Below are 19,500 nucleotides of genomic sequence, written 5' to 3'. Positions count from 1 at the left end.
CTATCAAATAGTGATGAAGATGAACGAGGTAATGACTATAAACTTTTAATGGAATTTGAAGATGATGATTACATGGATGCTATAGATGTGGATAGTTTTTATGAAGAGATTTCTAGACTCAAGACATGTATAGAAGAAAAGAATATGATCATTGATACTCTACAATTTCAAATTCATGAAAAAGAAAAGTATCTTGAAAAGTTAGAAGGTGAAATTGTTGGCCTTAGAAAAGAAATTGAGAAAACAAAGGCTATTAATCTTAAGTTTGTCAAAGGATCTGAAACTCTGGATGAGATCATCAATGTACAACGTTCTCCGCTAAACAAGACAGGTCTGGGGTATAATGTAGAAACATCTCAAGCATCCACCTCAAAGAGTTATCTTGATGCAGCAAGAAGAAATGAGAAAAAGCACAATGGAGATCACCAGGTAAAGCAAGGACGAATTACATCAAGAATGAACAAAGACTATCAGGTAAACCAGGGGCAATCTGTCTTAAGGGTGAGCAAAAGCTACAACCAGCCACAGGTAAAATCTTCTCAATTTGCTTCAAGAATGGATGACAATAGAAATTACAATCATTTGGCCGGTAGATTTGATAATCGCAGAAATTTCTTCAATGGGCAATGTTTCTCTTGCCATAAATTTGGTCACAAAGCAGCTCAATGTGTTGCATATAAAACAATCATGACTAGAGAAGCTCAAAAACAAAGAAGTATGACCGGGATTACAAAAGGGACCTATAACAACTTTTCGGCCCTTGAAAATGAAGTTGAATGTTCTATTTGCAATAACTTTGGTCATGAAGATTCTGAATGCATGAGCAGGTTTCAGCAGACAAAGGAACAAGCCTTAAGCACCAGAACATGGAGAATAAAGGAACCAAAAACAGAAAGATGTGGGATAGCATTTTATGCAGAGGGACAGGAAAATCTATGGTACATCGACAATGGATGTTCGAAGCATATGACAGGTGATAAAGAAAAACTTGAATCATATTCTGCTTTAGAAAAGGGAAAGAAAGTTTCCTTTGGAAATGATACTCCTGCAGCTATAAAAGGAAAAGGGACGGCTCAGTTAAAGGAAAAGGTCAAAGCTGGAAATGTTTTGTATGTTGATGGATTGAAGCATAATCTTCTGAGTGTCAGCCAGATGTGTGATCAAGGAACCGAGGTAATATTTAGATCAAATGGATGTCGTGTTCGTGATCTTAATACAGGTGAAACAGTGATCAAGGGTAGAAGAACTCAAAACAATCTATACATATTTGAAGAAGGACAACAACAATGCTATTTGAGCAAGAATGATGAACATTGGTTATGGCACCGGAGGTTGGGGCATCTAAGCTTTTCACAAATAAGGAAAGCATGCAAATATCAGGTTGTTCGTGGTCTTCTAGATATCAAAATTCCAGACAACACCATATGTAAATCTTGTTAGTTTGGAAAGCAAACCAGAACTAACTTTCCGGAGAAGGAAGGATTAGCTAGCATGCCTCTTGAGCTAGTCCATACAGATGTATGTGGTCCATTTAGGAAAATTACACCTCGAGGAGAAGAATACTTGATATTATTCATTGATGATTTCTCGAGGTTTGTTTGGTTAGGGATTATGAAGCACAAAGATGAAGCATTCGAAAAATTCAAATCCTTCAAAGCCTTGGTTGAAAATGAATCAGGTTACAAAATTAAGTGCCTCATGTCCGACAGAGGTGGGGAGTTTACATCAAATGAATTTGTTGATTTCTGTGAAGAACATGGGATAAGAAGAGAATTCTCTACAGCTAGAACTCCTCAGCAAAATGGAGTGGTGGAAGGGATGAACAGAACAGTCCAACAAATGGCTCGTCCTATGCTTGATGAGTCTAGAACTCCCGCAACTTTCTGGGGTGAAGCTGCATATGCTGCGGTTGTTATTCTCAACAAAACAAATGTCCGAGTGAACAACACTCAAACTCCTCATGAGCTCTGGTATTGTGAGACTCCTTCGGTAAAGCACTTCAAAATCTTTGGGAGAAAATGCCATATTAAGAATACTGATGAGCAACTTGGCAAACTTGAACCTAGAGCAGATGAAGGCATTCTTCTTGGTTATTCTCCACACAGCAAAGCATATAAGTGCTACAATAAAAGACTTGGAAAAATTGTTGACAGCATTGATGTAGTTGTTGATGAAAAGGGATACATTCCTAGGCAAGTAAATCATGAAAATATCGAAGAAGATGAAGACTACCCTCAAAGACAGAATGATGAAGAAGAAGAACCTCAAGAAGCACCAGAGAAACAGATAAGGATAGAAGAGAAGACTCCATCTAGGTATGTTCAGAAGAATCATCCAGAATCTCAGATTTTGGGGCAGAAAGAAGCAGGTGTACAAACAAGAAGAACAATTGCAGAAGCTTCAAGCTATTTGGCATTACTCTCTTCCACTGAACCACAAAATGTGAAAGAGGCATGCAAAGATAAATGTTGGGTCAGAGCAATGGATGAAGAACTTCAGCAGATCGAAAAGAACAACACTTGGGAGTTGGTTCCTAGACCAAAGGATAAGAATGTTATAGGGACAAAATGGGTCTTCAAAAATAAATTGAATGAAAATGGGGAAGTAATTAGAAACAAGGCCAGACTTGTTTGTAAAGGGTATGCGTAGCAAGTAGGAATAGATTTTGAAGAAACTTTTGCTCCTGTTGCAAGACTTGAGGCCATCCGAATGTTCCTTGCTCTCTCAAGCTTTCAAAAGTTCAAAGTATTCCAAATGGATGTGAAATCAGCCTTTCTGAATGGAGACTTAGAAGAAGAAGTATACATTGAACATCCAGATGGTTTCATTCTTGGAAATGATCCAAATCTTGTATGCAGACTGAAAAAGGCTCTTTATGGTCTTAAACAAGCTCCAAGGGCTTGGTACTATCGGTTGGACAAATATCTTCATCAACAAGGTTTTTCAAAAGGATCAACAGATAGCAATCTTTATATAAAAATTGAAACTGACAAATTGCTAATACTTGTTGTGTATGTAGATGACATCATATTTGGCAGCAATGAAGAAGCTATGAGTCAAAGCTTTGCCTTGGTGATGCAGAAAGAATTCGAAATGTCCTTGCTTGGAGAACTGACATACTTTCTTGGATTGCAAATCCAACAAAAGGAAGGAGGGATATTCTTGTCACAAACCAAGTATCTCAAGCAGATTTTGAAGAAGTATGGCATGGAAGATGCAAAACCCGTATGTACACCCATGGTCACAGGATGTAGCCTCAGTGCAAATGATGAATCAGCAGCAGTGCATCAACCAACCTACAGATCTATGATTAGAAGTCTACTTTATTTGACAGGTACCTGACCAAACATCATGCATGCAGTGGGAATAGTTGGAAGATTTTAGGCAAATCCAAAGGAAACTCATCTTCAGGCAGTGAAGAGAATTTTCAAATATCTTCAAGGGACTCAAAATTATGGCTTATGGTATCCTAGAGATACAAATCTCACACTTCATGTTTATACAGATGCAGATTGGGCCGGAAGCGTGGATGACAGGAAGAGCACAAGTGGTGGTGCATTCTTTATGGGTTCCAGATTAGTATCTTGGTTCAGCAAGAAACAGAGTTCGATTGCCTTGTCTACAGCTGAAGCGGAATATGTTGCTGCTGCATCTTGTTGCACTCAACTCCTTTGGATGATGCAGACCTTGCAGGATTTTCAAATCACTTGTACACCACCTATCTCCATCTTATGTTATAATACAAGCGCAATAAGCATTTCAAAGAACCCAGTCATGCATTCAAAGACCAAGCACATACCGATCAAGTATCATTTTCTCCGGGAACAAGTGCTTGAACAAAAGGTCAAGTTGGAGTATGTTCCTTCTAAGGAACAGGTTGCTGATATACTCACCAAACCATTGCCCAGGGAGACCTTTGAATACCTCAGGCAAAAGCTGGGGGTTGTTGATGCATCATCTTGTTGTTGAATCTCTTCTGATTGTTGGTTATACGCAAGGTTCATCGGGGGTTTATGCGTACATGTGCTGGGTTGCGGATTGGTCGAAGATCGAATGGCACAGGTTCAGGGGGAGCATATAATGCATTGTTGGCATTATGGAGGAAGTACAGAAGGAGATCATGGATGATGGTCTGAATATTGCTGCAATATGTCTCTATCTCTTTCATGGTCATTTATGGTGTTTGGTGGATTATGGTTCTTCTTTGCAGATCTGGTTTATAGTCAGGGGGAGCATGTTCTTAGGGGGAGCATAACCCTTTGCCCTTGATGTCAAAGGGGGAGAATGACGTTGAGGATATTGAGGTTGCCATCAAGTCCAGAGGGGGAGATTGTTGGCATTATGATTTTGGTATGGCTCTATGATACAGGTGTTGTACTTGATGGCAACTCACTCAAGTGGCAATGCTTTGTTCAGGCTCTCAAAATGTTGGAAATTAAGAGGTACGCAGGTGAATGGTTCAAAAGGTGCGGACCCGCAGTTACGCTGGCCAGGAAGTGCGTTCATACCCGCAGGTTACCCGTTCATGAGGTGCGGACCCCCATTTCACTCACTTCAAGGCAAAGAAGCGCGCTCACGTGGGGTTTCTTATGTTTGGCCCGTGGTATTTAGCCCGCCGTTCTTGATTCTATGGTTTTGGCCCGTGGTATAGGATCTAATTTAGCCCTGGTTTGGATCCCTTGTATTGGTTATTGATGGTTTTGTCCCATGGTGTGAATAAGGGCTTGACTATAAATAGGGAAGGAGATCACTTGGCTAAGGTATCTTAGCAAATTGAATATCTTAAGATCTGAAATATTGGGTTATCGGTTTAAAAGCTTGATCTATATAAAAGTGAAGTTGGAAGTGAATCTATGAAGTGTGATCTATCGGGCACAAGATCAGATCTGTGAATCTGACTGTCAGTGGCACATAGGAGGACTATTTAATTGGGTTCTAATCAGAGGTACGCAGACCATTCGCTGTGAAAGTGCGGGCGTACACAGCAGAGCGGAAGTCCCGGTGCGGAGGAACGCAGGTGATACACAGTGAAAGTGCGAGGGTACGCAGCGAAGCAAAAGTCCCAGTGCGGAGGTACGCGGCGTGATCGAGGTTCAGGTGCGGAAGCACAGTAAAGGTACGCGGCGTGATAGAGGTTCAGGTGCGGAGGCACAGTAAAAGTACGCGGCGCTACAGAAGCCGCAGGTGCGTAGCTACGCGGCGCGATAGAAGCCGAGGTGCGGGGGCACAGTAGAAGTACGCGGCGCGATTGAAGGCACAGTGCGTGGGTACGCGGCACAGCGGAAGGCTCCTTGCATGGATACGTAGAGACGCACAAGGAGAAGTGCGAAGCCTTGCAGCCCAGATAAAGAAAAACTACGGATCTATCTTAAAACATTTGTTGGTTATATTTTATCTATTGCTGCAGAGTTCTGGGTTTATATTTCTGGTACTATCTTTCTGTTTACAGCATTCTGAGAAGTTGGGTGACTCTTGGTTGATTGTATAAGAAGTTTAGGTAACTTGCATGTATTTGATGACTATTTGGATCCAGTTTGAAAATTGATGAAAAGTGGTCCTTGAAAGAAAAGAAGTAGGGGGTTGTAGCTCCCTTCCAAGAGAGACTGAAAACAAGAGAGAGTTGAAGCTCTCTGCAGGTTGTAGCCTGCGTACTGGTAAAGGACTGCACCAGTACAAAATCATTGTAAAAGGAGTTTCTAATTGAAAGAAGATAGAGACATATTGCAGCAGGTGGTTTTCACCCACATTGGGTTTCCACCTTATATCTGGTGTTCTTTGGTGTGACTATCTGTTTTTCTTGTTCATGCTCATTATTTTATGATACTGACATACAAAGTAATGATCAATATTTGAAGAATATAAATAAGGAAGATATATTGAAAAGAATTTGATAATACTGATTCACCCCCCTCTCAGTATTATTTCCAACAAAAAAATGTTATAAGAATAAGAAATTGCAACTACTCAATGAAGCAACCTTTCATTAAAGGGATCTGAACAAAGGTTCCCATAATTCCAAAGGAACAACTTCTACTTCTTGTATATTGACTCAATGGAGAAAATATAAGAGTGCTTGAGAAAATAAAGATTGTTAATCATGTGGAGGAACTAATCGAAGGTCGTGGAGGTACTCTTGCACTCGACTTCTATTGGCATGTGCATCACTAACTAATATCTGAGATAGGTGCTTTCAAAGGGGATGCATATATTTGTAATAGAAGACTAGTTGGTTGGTTTGATATATTGATGCTATTAGAAGCTGCATAGACTTAGATTTCTTGTGGTTCTCTATCCATTATATTGTGAGGATTACACCTAAGGGTTCATGTTGGTTGAAATGAATCAGATTGCAATTGTATATAACAAAACAAAAATTTGGATGCTAAAAGAACCATATCGACCATGTGAGTGAAGAATAAGAGGGCACATGATTGATGTTGCACAGATGATATCTTAGAGAGATAGTTGCATGCTTATAGATACTGAGTTAGGATTGAGTCTCAGAGAGATAGGATGCTACATGCCATGGGATAGAATTTGGAATTCAAGCGTTTTTGTTAGATGATGTGGAAACTAATATGCATGAGCAAAGAGAGAGAGAGAGAGGTTCAAGGATCAAGGAAAATTTTAGGGGGGAAATTTCACATACTGGCTATTTTTTGGACATTTTCTAAAAAAAATCGCCAATTTGGTAAAAAATTCACCTACTTTTTACATATATATGACTAAATGGACGAAATTTCCCAAATACTTACCAATTTTAATAGTAAATTACATATTTTTTATTGAATATTCACATACATTATATATGTTGACTTTTTAAATGAAGATAATCACGTATAATACTATACATAGGAATAATATTTAAATCCTTAAAAAATACCCTATCGAGGATGCATCCCACAGGGAATTCCAATGGTTGATGAGGACTGAGCAAGGTTAAAGCTAGATTTGATAGAGGGGATAGACTAATGGAGAAAGAAGAATGGAAAAAAGGGAGGCTCAAATGTGAGAGAGAATCATTTAGTTCAAAATAATCTCAAGGGTTCGATACAATGTCATATTGAGGATAAATTCCACACTTCAATGAATTCTCATTAAGGTGCAATAGGTATATAAAACAATTGATGCAACCATTGGTTTCATATCCTAAGATTGCATGACTCTTATTACCCACCTATGACTCTTCCCTTTCCATTATCTATACTATTTACAATTGGCACAAAATCCCGAAGGAATGTGCGTCCAATAGTCAGAGTGGTAATTTGAAGGGCATCATCTTCCACTATACCCCAATAATGGAGCTAAGAAGTATGATCTATATCCCATCCTCTCTTGAGCCTTGTGAGTTTTAATTATGTTTGATGTTGTGATTGGAAGCCTTTCTTTCTTGTTTTCTTTGTTCATGTTAGACAACATACATAATAAGTACCTAAACATAACCTTATTATCAATAGGAGGAAAACTGACCCCTAAAATGAGGGTAAGGTAGGGTAAATTGCCTTTAATTTTAAAATTGTTTAATATAAAATGATTTTCTATTTGCTTGTTTTTCCTCCAACTATCTTTAAAAACAATGTATCCCCTAACTTCACAAGCATAAAAGAACATGATGATAATAAGTATAAAAGAGAAACTTTTTTACTCATATTCTTTACAATTTCTCTCAAGGTGATAATAAGCTTTCCAACCTCCACTATCCTTCTGTCAACAATGCAATTCCAATTTATCTTGCGATGGAAGTCAATTCTAGGACACTTATATGAAATGACTTGTTCCATATTCTGATCATAAATAAAATTAAGATATGTAAGTTTTAGTATTCACAAATATACTTGAGATAGTAAAAAATATAAGAACATTGATTTTCTTTTGAAGGTTTTTAGTTTGCTTTATCTTGGATGGTTGGAAGGAATGATAGTCATATTCCCCACCTAAGTTCAATTCCTATAAATGACATGATGAGTTTTGTTGTAATGACTTCAAGCCTTGTTATTGAGTTTGAATAGTCCCTTACAACCCAAACATGTATATTCCTAATATAAAACATAAAAAGATTTTCGTCATATAAAATATATTCCATGATCCTTTTATAAAATCTAATCACTACAATACATTTGAAAGAAACCCCAATGTCTTCAAGTATCTTTCAATGATTATTTTGAAGAGCTTATGAACATTACAAATTAAAATGTATTTTACAATTTTTTTAAATAAAACTCTAAAAAAATTTAATAAGTTTTTAGAATTTTTTTTTAACTTAAATATTGAGATTTCTTTATTTGAATCAATATTATTTTATTTTAATGTGTTTTAAGAGATGACTGGTGTCTTTCCATAGATATTACAATATTAAGCATACCAAAGTGATTTTATTTTTTATTTTTTATTTTTTAATTTAGAAATTAAAATAATTTAGAGGTAGATCACAAATCTTCCTACTTATCTCCATTGAAAAACAATTATTATATCATAATAACTCCCCTCAACTTGGTGAAATTAACTTTAAGTTAACCCAAGTCCCTCATGTGGCTGAAAATGTGAAGACTTTCCGTAAAAGGCACATGCCCCGTTCTTATCCATTAACAATGAGAATCAAATTTATCCGTAACTCCACCCACTCAGGGCTCACATAAATTGTCGTATGATACTTGAATTCAATGAACCAAAGCAAAAATCCGTGCAATAATTGAATCGAAGCGGCATCACCCATCAGGGTTTACAGGATCGTTTTCTGAGTGGACTACACTGTAAAATCACCGAGCTCTCCCTTTAGCTGGTCCAACAGAGCTCAAATTTTTTATTTTTTTGAAAATTAATATATTTTTTTAATAAGGGGTGGAGCAGTTTCTAAATTTTGTGTTATTTAAATTGGTTTTTGTAGTGAAATTTTGATTTGTGTTATTTAAATTGGTTTTTTAACTATATATATGGATTCAACACCATGAAAAACCCCTATAACACTTTGATTGTGCAAAAATTACTCATCAAATTTGTGATTTTAATAAATTCCTGGCTTATTTTAAAAATTAAATCAAAATAACCCACCAAAAATTTTCTTTTATATTTATATTAAAAATTTATTATTTTTTATTTAACTAGCTTTGTTTACTTAACCTCAAGTATTAGATTTATTAAAATTCACAAATTCAATCCTCTCAACCCTCTTGGAACTTCCTTAGACTTTATTTACATTCGTATTAATTCTTATTACAATACATTTAAATTATAATAATATCATATTCATTAAAAATTAAATGTTAATTAGGCCGATAGGCCTTCCTATGCATCAACTTCTTCGTCAACACTTTTATTCTGATCCATTAGATTAAATGAGACACTTTCAACGGTTGATCTGAACCAGAAAACAAAACAATGGAAAATCAAGAAAGCACGGAAAATAAAGAAAGCACAAAAGCTCACAAGAAAGGATTCTATGCAGAAAATCAAGAAAGCACGAAAAAACTCATAAAAAACAAGGATGGAAAGAAAAAGGCTCAGAAAAAGCAAAGATTTTAAATACAAGAAAACGCAAAAGCTAATGAGCTTGCGTGTGCACAGCTCATACAACCCCTGCAATTTCTTGTATGGGTTCAATGCATTCTTAAAATTCCAGGATCGTTTGACAACGCGCTGATTTAAACCTAGAGACATTGTCACTATCTTGACCGAAACCACGAGTCACCCACTTTGCTAAGGTTTCACACACAATTCAAAGTTATTGTAAACACACCAGGGAAAATCTACAGTGGAACTCGCACCAATAATGATATATTCCTCTCCTAGTTCATCCAAGTCAAGCTTGTGGGTCTAAACTTGACGTGCGCGCTAGGCTTTATCGAGTTCAGAAGATGCTCTGCACTTCCCATCCCACAAATCGGATTTCCAAGATAGGAAGGCTGCGACCACCTGCCCGCTTCGTCACTTTCGAGGAGGGCTCTTCGGCACGCTTACGAGGCCTAGATTCCATATTTCCCGTGAGTGACTCGCCGACAAAGAGCGTCCACAAATTTTCCCGCCCATGGCATGCACTATATATATGGGTGGGCGACCAGAGACTAAGAAGCCAAGGGAGCATTGGAGAACTTAGAACTTCAGAAGTGTAAGTAATCTATTTTTCTGATAATTGTTATTGCAGGCATGTCGAGCAATTGGGGAAATTGCGACTGCGCTGACAAGAGCCAGTGCACGTATGTTGCCTACCTTTTTCATCTCAATTTATTTCATTCGCTTTCCCAATTTCATTCACTTGGTCATGCGTTCGAATCTAAGTCGAGAAAGAAAAACCAACAACTTTATATGAGATGGGTTTTAGGATTAAGGTTGTCCGAAGTTTGGATTGTTTTGGTCATGGATTCGAATCTAAGTTTTTTTCAAAAAAAAAGAAAAAACCAATAACTTTATATCAGATGAGTTTTATGACTAAGTTTGTTTCATGTTTGGATTGTTTTGTTCCACAGCAAGAAAGGATTCCAGATGGATGGTATTGTGAAGACAAGCTATGAGATGGGGTACCGTTTTGTTCAGAGTAGTTGTTATTAATTTTATTTCATGGTTTTAGAGAGAAAATTTTTCCATATACTTGAATTCGTTGTAAACAGATATGGTGCAGAAGTATCTCTGGAAAATGATTGCAAGCACGGGCCCAACTGCTAGTGTGGTACTTGTACCTGCCACACCTGATTTAGTCTGTTCAATTATACGAGTCTCTCCAGCTGGTGTCTGATAAGTCCAGTATATCATATGATACGTATATTTCATTGAAGTAGTCTATAATAAGACTTTTTGGAGATGGATGTGATATCGCTATGGATGATGGCTCATGGCAAAGATGATGGGTCTCAAATTTTCTGGCAGCTCCGATTTCCCTGACGTGCGTTTTCATCTCCCAGAGGTTTGACAATGAACAGGAGCCGCCGCCACCACTGTCCCGCCTGAGTGATACTTACGGCTGGCTGCATTCAATTTGATATTTCAAATTTCAAATTTTAGCGCGCCCAAGAAATCACTTCATGAATACCCGAAATTGGACACATTTATGCTATGGCCTCGTTGTTTTGTCCTTTTTTCTTAATTCGTGTTTTCTGAAAATAATTCTGAGGGTTCGAATGCTCTTCTTACATTTTTGGAATGGTCAGGGAAATTGAAATTGAAAACGTTTAAGCTGTCCATGATTGTCTCTTTTCATTCTCGGGAAAATGTAGATCCTTGTTAGCATTTGAACTCATATTGGGGATCCATGGGAGTTCCGTCCCAATTCTAGCAGACTAAAAGAGCATCTCGGTTGGATTCTGATAAGTCATTTACCTTGTTTATAGGAAAAAGAATCATTTTTTAGGTAACAATGGATTTTGAGAATTAAAAAAAATGTGCACGGTCTGGTTCTTGTGTTTTCAGGTTGACCGTTAGATTGTGGAGAGCTATGCACAAGGTGGAAGACCCTGCATATCCCACGCATGCCCTAAATGGAACTGCCAAACTATTTCTGTTCGAAAATGCCACCATAGTTGTCAAAGTCAAGTTTGAATGTTTGGTATATGGATTCTGTGTCAATGTGTCCCTACTAACAACTAGAGTCAATGGATTAATTTTGTCGGACCTTGCATTTGTTGATATATGCTGGTTGGTCATGCTATCGAGTGTAGTTTACCATTTGTATATTGATGTAAAATCTGTTTGATATATGGAATTTCCTAGCATACAGTGGAAGTCATAAATGATAAATGAGGAAGAGCGAATACTTTCTGTGGGAAAAGTTTATGTGTATTTCAACATTTTATTATTTTTTTAATGTTTTTGAAAATTGGCCACTTAATGTAATTGTATAGAGTTGTATTTTTCTAAATTTTTATGAAATGAAAGAAATGGCCTATGTGTTTTGTTTTAATATTTTTATTCATTTTATTAATATTATTATTTTACATATTTAATAAGTTATAAATTTTCTTATTAAAATTAATATGGTAATTTAAACTAAAAATGGTCATTGTGATTATAGAATTTTCTTTTTATTAAAGTTTATATTTTAATTTAAGATAAAAAAAAATTATTATTTTTATATAGAAAATATTAAAAATGAAAAGTAGAAGGAAAAAAATTGTTAACATCAATTATTCAACATCTCATGTTTTTTAAAACTATAGTAAGATTGTGATGAAAAATGAAAATTGCATTAATATAAGTTTATTTTAATTATTACTTCTTATAAGAGAATTTCTATCTATAAAACATTTATTTGGTGTTTTTAGTATAAGTTTTTATTAACTCATCCTTTATTTGATTGTTTTAACATAAGTTTTCATTACCTCATTTTTAAAACAATTATGTGGAAAAATATAATTAGAGATGAACATCTATACTTATTTTATAAATATGGAAATATTAATTTCATATATGTAATGATCTTTTCTTTTTAGAATAAACAAATAATATAAAAGCATTCATTAAATTTAAAGATTTGAATAATTTACATAGCTAGTAAGTTTGAGAAAAAAATAACATGATATTAAAAATATTCTAAAGTTCTATTAAAAATGAGTAAACAATGGATTGAGATATCCTTAAAATGAAGGATATCAACAATGCAAATCTAAATTTTATAATTCTTAGCCTCAAAGTTCCTATAAGTCTTTTGCAAATATATATAAATAATACTATATTTTATTTTTATTTTTGAAAAATAAATCAATCAAAAACCTTAAAAATGCCCATACATTTGATTTTGCATGGGTTCAAGCTCTACAATGATGAAATCTTGCCCATAGTTTTTGGGTTTGGGCTTATGATTAAGGTTCTCAACTTTAAACATTACTATAGTTGGTGGAGGGAACTTGTCAGAGGGAACTTGCCATTTCATTATGGAGGGAACTTGTCATTTTACTTTTGAAAAAAATATGATGTCTTTTTCTTGGTTTTCTAGTTCAACATGAATTTCAATTATATTTTTTTTAATATAATTAAAGAATATGATATAATTGGTCATTTGCTTGATTATATCAAAAATTCCTAAAATAAGAAATATTGTATAGTAATATTTTTATGGAAGGTTAAACTCATGTTTATTTTTTAAATTTATTTAAAGAGTGATTTCTAAATATGTAATGCTCCAATACAATTATAATACTTTATCTTTCATTAAAAAAAAATCAAACTGCGATTAGTGTTGGGTACATGTTAGAGAGGCTAAATTATTAGCAAATGTTCCTTACTCATTTACAAGGCATTCCCCTTTAAGACTCTAAAAGTTGGTACAAATACATTATATCCATATTAACCTCTTAGACTTGGACAATAATTGACAAATGAAAGTTTAAGCATTTTGAGTCACCAGCAATAATCAATTTGTTTATGCCTTTGGAGTTGCTTATCTTCAAACCTTGCCAAAGAGAAAGAGCTTCGGATTGGTTATTCGAGGTTTTCCCAAGCCCCCATGCTTACTTTGTTTCATTTTTTTCTTCGAGGTTAAATATCACCCTTCCTACTCCTGCCTCCCCGAGGTTACCTTTCGAAGCACCATTGAAAAAAATTTGAACTTTCCCTATATTCCTTTGCCATTCTTCGAAATTTTCCCTGGATAGTCTAATACAGAATGTAGGGACTTTATTATTATTTTTTATTGGAGGTAGACTTTGAGTTTTTAGAAATTTTGAGCCATTATTTTTCTTCTACAGATAGATCCTTTATTTCCTCTTCATCATATCCTTGAGAGGATATCACCTCAAATAGGAGTTGTATTCCTTTCATGGCAACAAATTCTAGGGAGCAACATTTACTTGGAAGATCACTTGATTTGGGCAAAGCCAAATCGACCAACAAAGGAACTTTGGAACTGTCATCCAGCATCGCATAAAGAGGGAGTTAGATTTCTTAGGAAAAGGATATTGAGATCGCCATAAATTAAACATCACATTCCACTCACCAAGAATAAAAGATAGATGAAAAATATGCATGAGAGCAAATTTCCAAGTATCCACTGAGAATGGGCAAAAGAAAAAGAGATGCTTGATGGATTCCTTTGCCTTGCCACAAAGCATGCAACAAGAAGGCCCATGGATGTTTCTTTTTCTGAGGTTCTCAGTTGTCAAAATTTTCTCATGGACCAGCTCCCAACAGAAGATGTTGACCTTTGGGAGACCATCCTTGTTCCAAATATTTTCCCATATTTGTGTTGGAGATGGAGAGGGAAGTTTCTTAATGAGCATAGTGTATCCCTCTTTGACTTTATACTTTTTAAATTTCCCTCCAAGCCAAATTTGTTTATCCAATTTGCTGGTAGAAATATGCACAAACCCTTTTAGATGGCATAGTATTGAATGTCAATGATGCAACAAATTCTTGGGAAGATTCAATGTTCTCCACCCATTCCAATTTCCTTGTTCATCCCAGCTAGAAATGTCAGCTAGATGAGTAAAACCATGTTCTATCATCCAGTTTTCAAGATCCATAAACCCCTGGTCATCAGCTAATAGATTAGACAGGGGAGAGTGATATTTCCACATATGAATAAACTTCTCGTTACCTGATTTCCAACCTAGATGATTCAACAAAAGCGGGGTCATTGTTTTGAAAAGCTTCCAAATTTTGGTACCTTTCCCTTCTCAAACTTGTCCTTCAGGTCTGAGGAGACGATTTTTGTGGAAGTATTTCCTTGTAAAGGCTTTTTTCCACCATTCATTTGAATTCGAGAGTAACCTCCAAACTAGTTTGGCACCAAGAGCTAGATTCATGAATTCGAGGTCTTTGATTGCTAATCCCCCATATTCCTTGGTTACCTTACCATTTTCCAGTTGACATGATGGAATTTGTTTTCATTATTTTTGCCTCCCTGCCAAAGGAATTTCCAGATTAGACTACTTGATCTATGAATTATGTTCTTTGGAGTTAACAAACCTGACCCCAGATTCACTAGAAGGGAGGAGAGAACCGATTTGATCAGAATAACCCTGCCTGATATATTTAGCCACCTTGCTCCCAAATATTGAATACTTTTTTTGATTTTATGCACAACAGAATCCTAGTCTTCCCTAGACTCCTACATAAAGGGTATTGGAATCCCAAGATAGGAAAAGGAGTTTCTGTCAATATAAACTGGGAACCACAACAATCTGGAAATTTCAGTCAAAATAACCCCAAAGAAATTCCAACCAATCAATTGAAATTTCTTTTTATTGATCAAACCCCCAAACAAAAGAAGGTATAAATCCAAGATACTCTTGAATATTGAGGCAATAACTAAGAAGGATAGTGTCATCTGCGAACTGGGAGTGGTTGACTTCCCGAACATTTCTAGCAATGCTTAGGCCTAGAAGAGAACCATCTAACCTTGCTTAGCCTCTCTAACATGTACCCAACACTAATCATGGTTTTAATTTTTTTTTAATGAAAGGTCAAGTATTATAATTGTATTGGAGCATTACATATTTAGAAATTGCTCTTTAAATAATAATAAAAGTAAATATGAGTTTAACCTTCCATAAAAATATTACTATATAGTATTTCTTATTTTAAGAATTTTTGATATGATCGAGCAAATGAACAATTATATCATATTATTTAATTATATTAAAAAATATATAGTTGAAATTCATTTTGGAACTAAAAAGCCAAGAAAAGGACATCATACTTTTTAAAAGTAAAATTACAAGTTTCCTCCATAATAAAATGGCAAGTTCCCCCACCAACTATAGTAATGTTTAAAGTTGAGAATCTTAATCATAAGCCCAAACACAAAAATTACGGGCAAGAGCTCATCATTGTAGAGCTTGAACCCATGCAAAATTAGATGTATGGGTATTCTTAAGATTTTTGATTGACTTATTTTTCAAAAATAAAAATAAATATACTATATATATATATATATATATATATATATGCAAAAGACTTGTAAGTTCTTTGATGCTAAGAATTACAAAATTTAGATTTGCATTGTTGATATCCTTCATTTTAAAGATATCTCAATTTGTTGTATACTCATTTTTAATAGAACTCTAGAATATTTTTAATATAATATTATTTTTTCCCAAACTTACTAGCTATGTAAATTATTCAAATCTTTAAATTTAATGAATGTTTTTATATTATTTGTTTATTCTAAAAACAATAGATCATTACATATATGAATACAGTTTGAGTGGGCCTAATGGTTAAGAGCACGTGTTTCCTCCTAAGAGGTCACACCTTCAAAACCAAAGGGGGTAGTCTAAATATTTAAAAATGAGCTAATAAAAACTTATACTAAAACAGCCAAAGGGGGTAGTCTAAATATTTAAAAATGAGCTAATAAAAACTTATACTAAAACAATCTATGAAAGCCTTGCATATGGCAATTAAAACACTGTTATCTTTTGCCTTTTCTATTCATAAGGCATGCTTTCCTGCATAGTATCCTAATCCGTATACTGCAACTCTTATTTGGAGTGGAGTAAGGATTATGCTTGTCCCAAGCAAGTCTAAGCCTTTCAACTTTTTCGGCTTATTTGCTTATATCAAACATTTGTGCAGGGTTTCAACCAATTAACATTTCATTGAGTATGTATGTACAAATCAATGATTTTGGGATCAAATCCCACAAAGAAATTCTATACCTACTCTTCAAATTCCTTCAAGCTTTTGAAAGTAAAACCAATGAATTATCAATATAATTTTACCATAATAAAAAACAATTAGAAAGCCTTTAACCAGCTCAAATTGCTCATCCATTAGGCTTGAACCAACATCTCTTTTAGAAAAATTCAACAATTCCAATTTAATAATCCTACCGGCCTCTCTTTGTACCTTTTGGGACAATTGCTAGTTTATTAATCACATGCAAATATATCCAATAAAGTTAATAGCCGAGCAATAATTTGCTTTACAATTATTTTTGTTAGTGAAATAACCGTTTTTTCAACTATAATATACTTAAAATATATACATAATATTCCATGCCTAATCTCTATAATCTCTATCGGAATGTGTTAATCTAACGTATGCCTCGGCTTCCTTCTATTCTATCTACATGTCCCATCCCGAAATATTCTCAATCGCAATGCTAATAATCTTTTCTTTTAATTATCCCAATGAAATTGTTCCCGCTCATTTAATTGATCGGTGACCCAAAATTTTCATTTCTCAAATGTACTCAATTGAGTAGAATAATTATTTACAATATGTTGAGTAGAATAATTATGTTCAATATGTTCGTATGAAATATGTTAGATATGTTTTAAAGGTTTTTTTTTTTTCATTTTTAAATAACATAACATTAAAAAAAAATAAAAATTTAATTATTAAATTAGTATGAAATAGGTTAGATATGCTTTAAAGGTTTTTTTTTCTAATTTTTAAATAATATAAAACTAAAAAAATAAATAATATAATTATTAAATTAATTTAATGAAATATAATTTTATTATTAAAATATAAATAAATAATATATTATAAAATTTATTTATTATTAAAAATAAATTTTAAATTAATAAAAAAAAATTCTATATTACTTTTTAATATGCTTTCTATTATTATACACCTTTATTAATATTATATCACAAATGCAAAATATCAAAGTCTAATTGTTAATAAATGTTATCATATCTACACACATTTCTTAAACACTATGGTGATTAAGTTATGGGTCTCAATCTCCTCAATATACTTAGAATGATGTAAAATATGGTTCAATGTCCTTTTTTATAATACACGTTAAAGTATTTTTTAATAAAATTAGGTAAAGAATATAATTTTTTAATACAAATATATAGAATATATTTTTGAGCTAAGACTTCTGTGATCCATAATATTATTAATAACATCTTCTTGAGAAAATCTCATAGAAATATTCTTATCACGCGTTCTTATCACACGTTTCGAACCATCTAGTGTGGTTCATTTTCAGGATAAGATGAGGCACCATCCAGACAATGAAATAAATAGATGTAGAGAGATGCTAACTAGCCATTAGTGAGTAACAACTAGTTTGACTGAGGGCAGAGAAAATATTTGAATTAAAAAAGTTTAAGTTAAATCAATTAAATAATTTTATTTTTCATTATTTATTATTATAAAATAATAAAGTTATTTAGCCCTTTATAACCCTAAAAATCTTATTTCAAATTAAAATTAAATTAAAAGGGTCATTAAAATGATAGATCAGATTAAAAAAGAAATATTATAAGAGGTTATAATAAAATAATTAATTATTATATTTAATCCTTTATAAAAGTATTATAATATTAATATTTTATTTCAATTTCTAAATAAAAAATAAAAAATAAAAATAAAAAACAAAAGCTACTAATAATAATAAAAGAGGTTTAGTAATAAGCTCAAAACATATAAGTAAGTTTAAAGAGAAATATTATAGAGGTTATCCGAAAGACGTTATTAAGAATATATTTTGCGAAAATTTGTTTAAATATTTACATTATACTTAAAACAATATGAAGTTTTGTCATTAAATTAAAAGTATATTATGATGCTATCAAGATAAAGAATGTAACACTATGTTAAATAACTCAAATAAACATAAAGCTCAACACATAGTGCCATTTTTTAAAAAGAAAGGGAATTGCCAATTAGATAGGCATGCATATGCTATGCGCTGTTTCACATTTTCATAGTGGACTATATCTCATGTTTGGCTACAATATCTACAAAATCAATAATGAATGGGTGTATTTTTTCAATTGTTTTCCTATGTGATAATTATTGGTGTTCAAATATAAAGACTAATAACCACTGTATTATATATATATATATATATATATATATATATATATATATATATATTAAAAATGAAATCGTGAATATTAATATATTAAAAAAAAACAAAGTTAGATATAATATTTTTATTTTTATATGTTTATTTGAAAAGTTAATTTATAATAGAAGGCATTATGTAGATATTTTTTTTAAAGTTATTATGGGTTAAAGATAATATATTTGATATTGGAATATTAAATGTGAATTTTGAGTTTTTCTAATATTCATATGTTATTTTTTACACAAAATATAACACATGTTTTTATTAATGTAATTTTTGAGTATCTAAATGATAGAATATTGCTACAAAAACTTGTGAAATTGTAGAGAATATGTTATTCTTACATAACTATTTTTTCAAAATTTATAATCTTAATACTATATATATTTTTAAATTATGAAAGTCATTATATCTTTGAAATGGTAAAGTCTTCCATCGGTACAACCTGAAAATATCTTATCATATCGAACAATTCTTTCATTTGGATCATAGTTCTCTTTTGGTTTTTGAAATTTTCCCATGTGAAGTAATCGTTTTTCCAACTATAATCTACTTAAAAATATACATAATATCCCCTGCCTTATCTCTCTAGCAATGTGTTAATCTAAGGTATGCCCCGTCTTCCTTCCGCTCTATCTCCATGTTCCATCCCGAGATATTCTCAATCGCAATGCTAATAATTTTTTTTTTAATTATGCCATGCCTTATCTCTCTAGCAATGTGTTAATCTAAGGTATGCCTCGTCTTCCTTCCGCTCTATC

At 33.4% G+C, this 19,500-nt stretch overlaps 1 long non-coding RNA gene across 1 annotated transcript; it reads left to right on the top strand.

Annotated features, from left to right (window-relative positions):
• Nucleotides 1-10,067: 10,067 nt before the first annotated feature.
• On the top strand, nucleotides 10,068-11,717 carry LOC149178067 (uncharacterized). Its single transcript, XR_016258820.1, has 2 exons — nucleotides 10,068-10,190; nucleotides 10,461-11,717. It is a non-coding gene; the product is annotated as an uncharacterized LOC149178067 (long non-coding RNA).
• The last annotated feature ends 7,783 nt before the right edge of the window (nucleotides 11,718-19,500 follow it).

The sequence above is a fragment of the Pinus tabuliformis genome, chromosome 4_1, assembly GCF_031772625.1.
Source record: "Pinus tabuliformis cultivar Carrire ecotype Pingquan chromosome 4_1, CPIR1, whole genome shotgun sequence".
NCBI lineage: Eukaryota > Viridiplantae > Streptophyta > Pinopsida > Pinales > Pinaceae > Pinus > Pinus tabuliformis.
The sequence above is the reverse complement of the archived record's forward strand: the minus strand, read 5'-3'. Positions and strand labels throughout refer to the sequence as shown.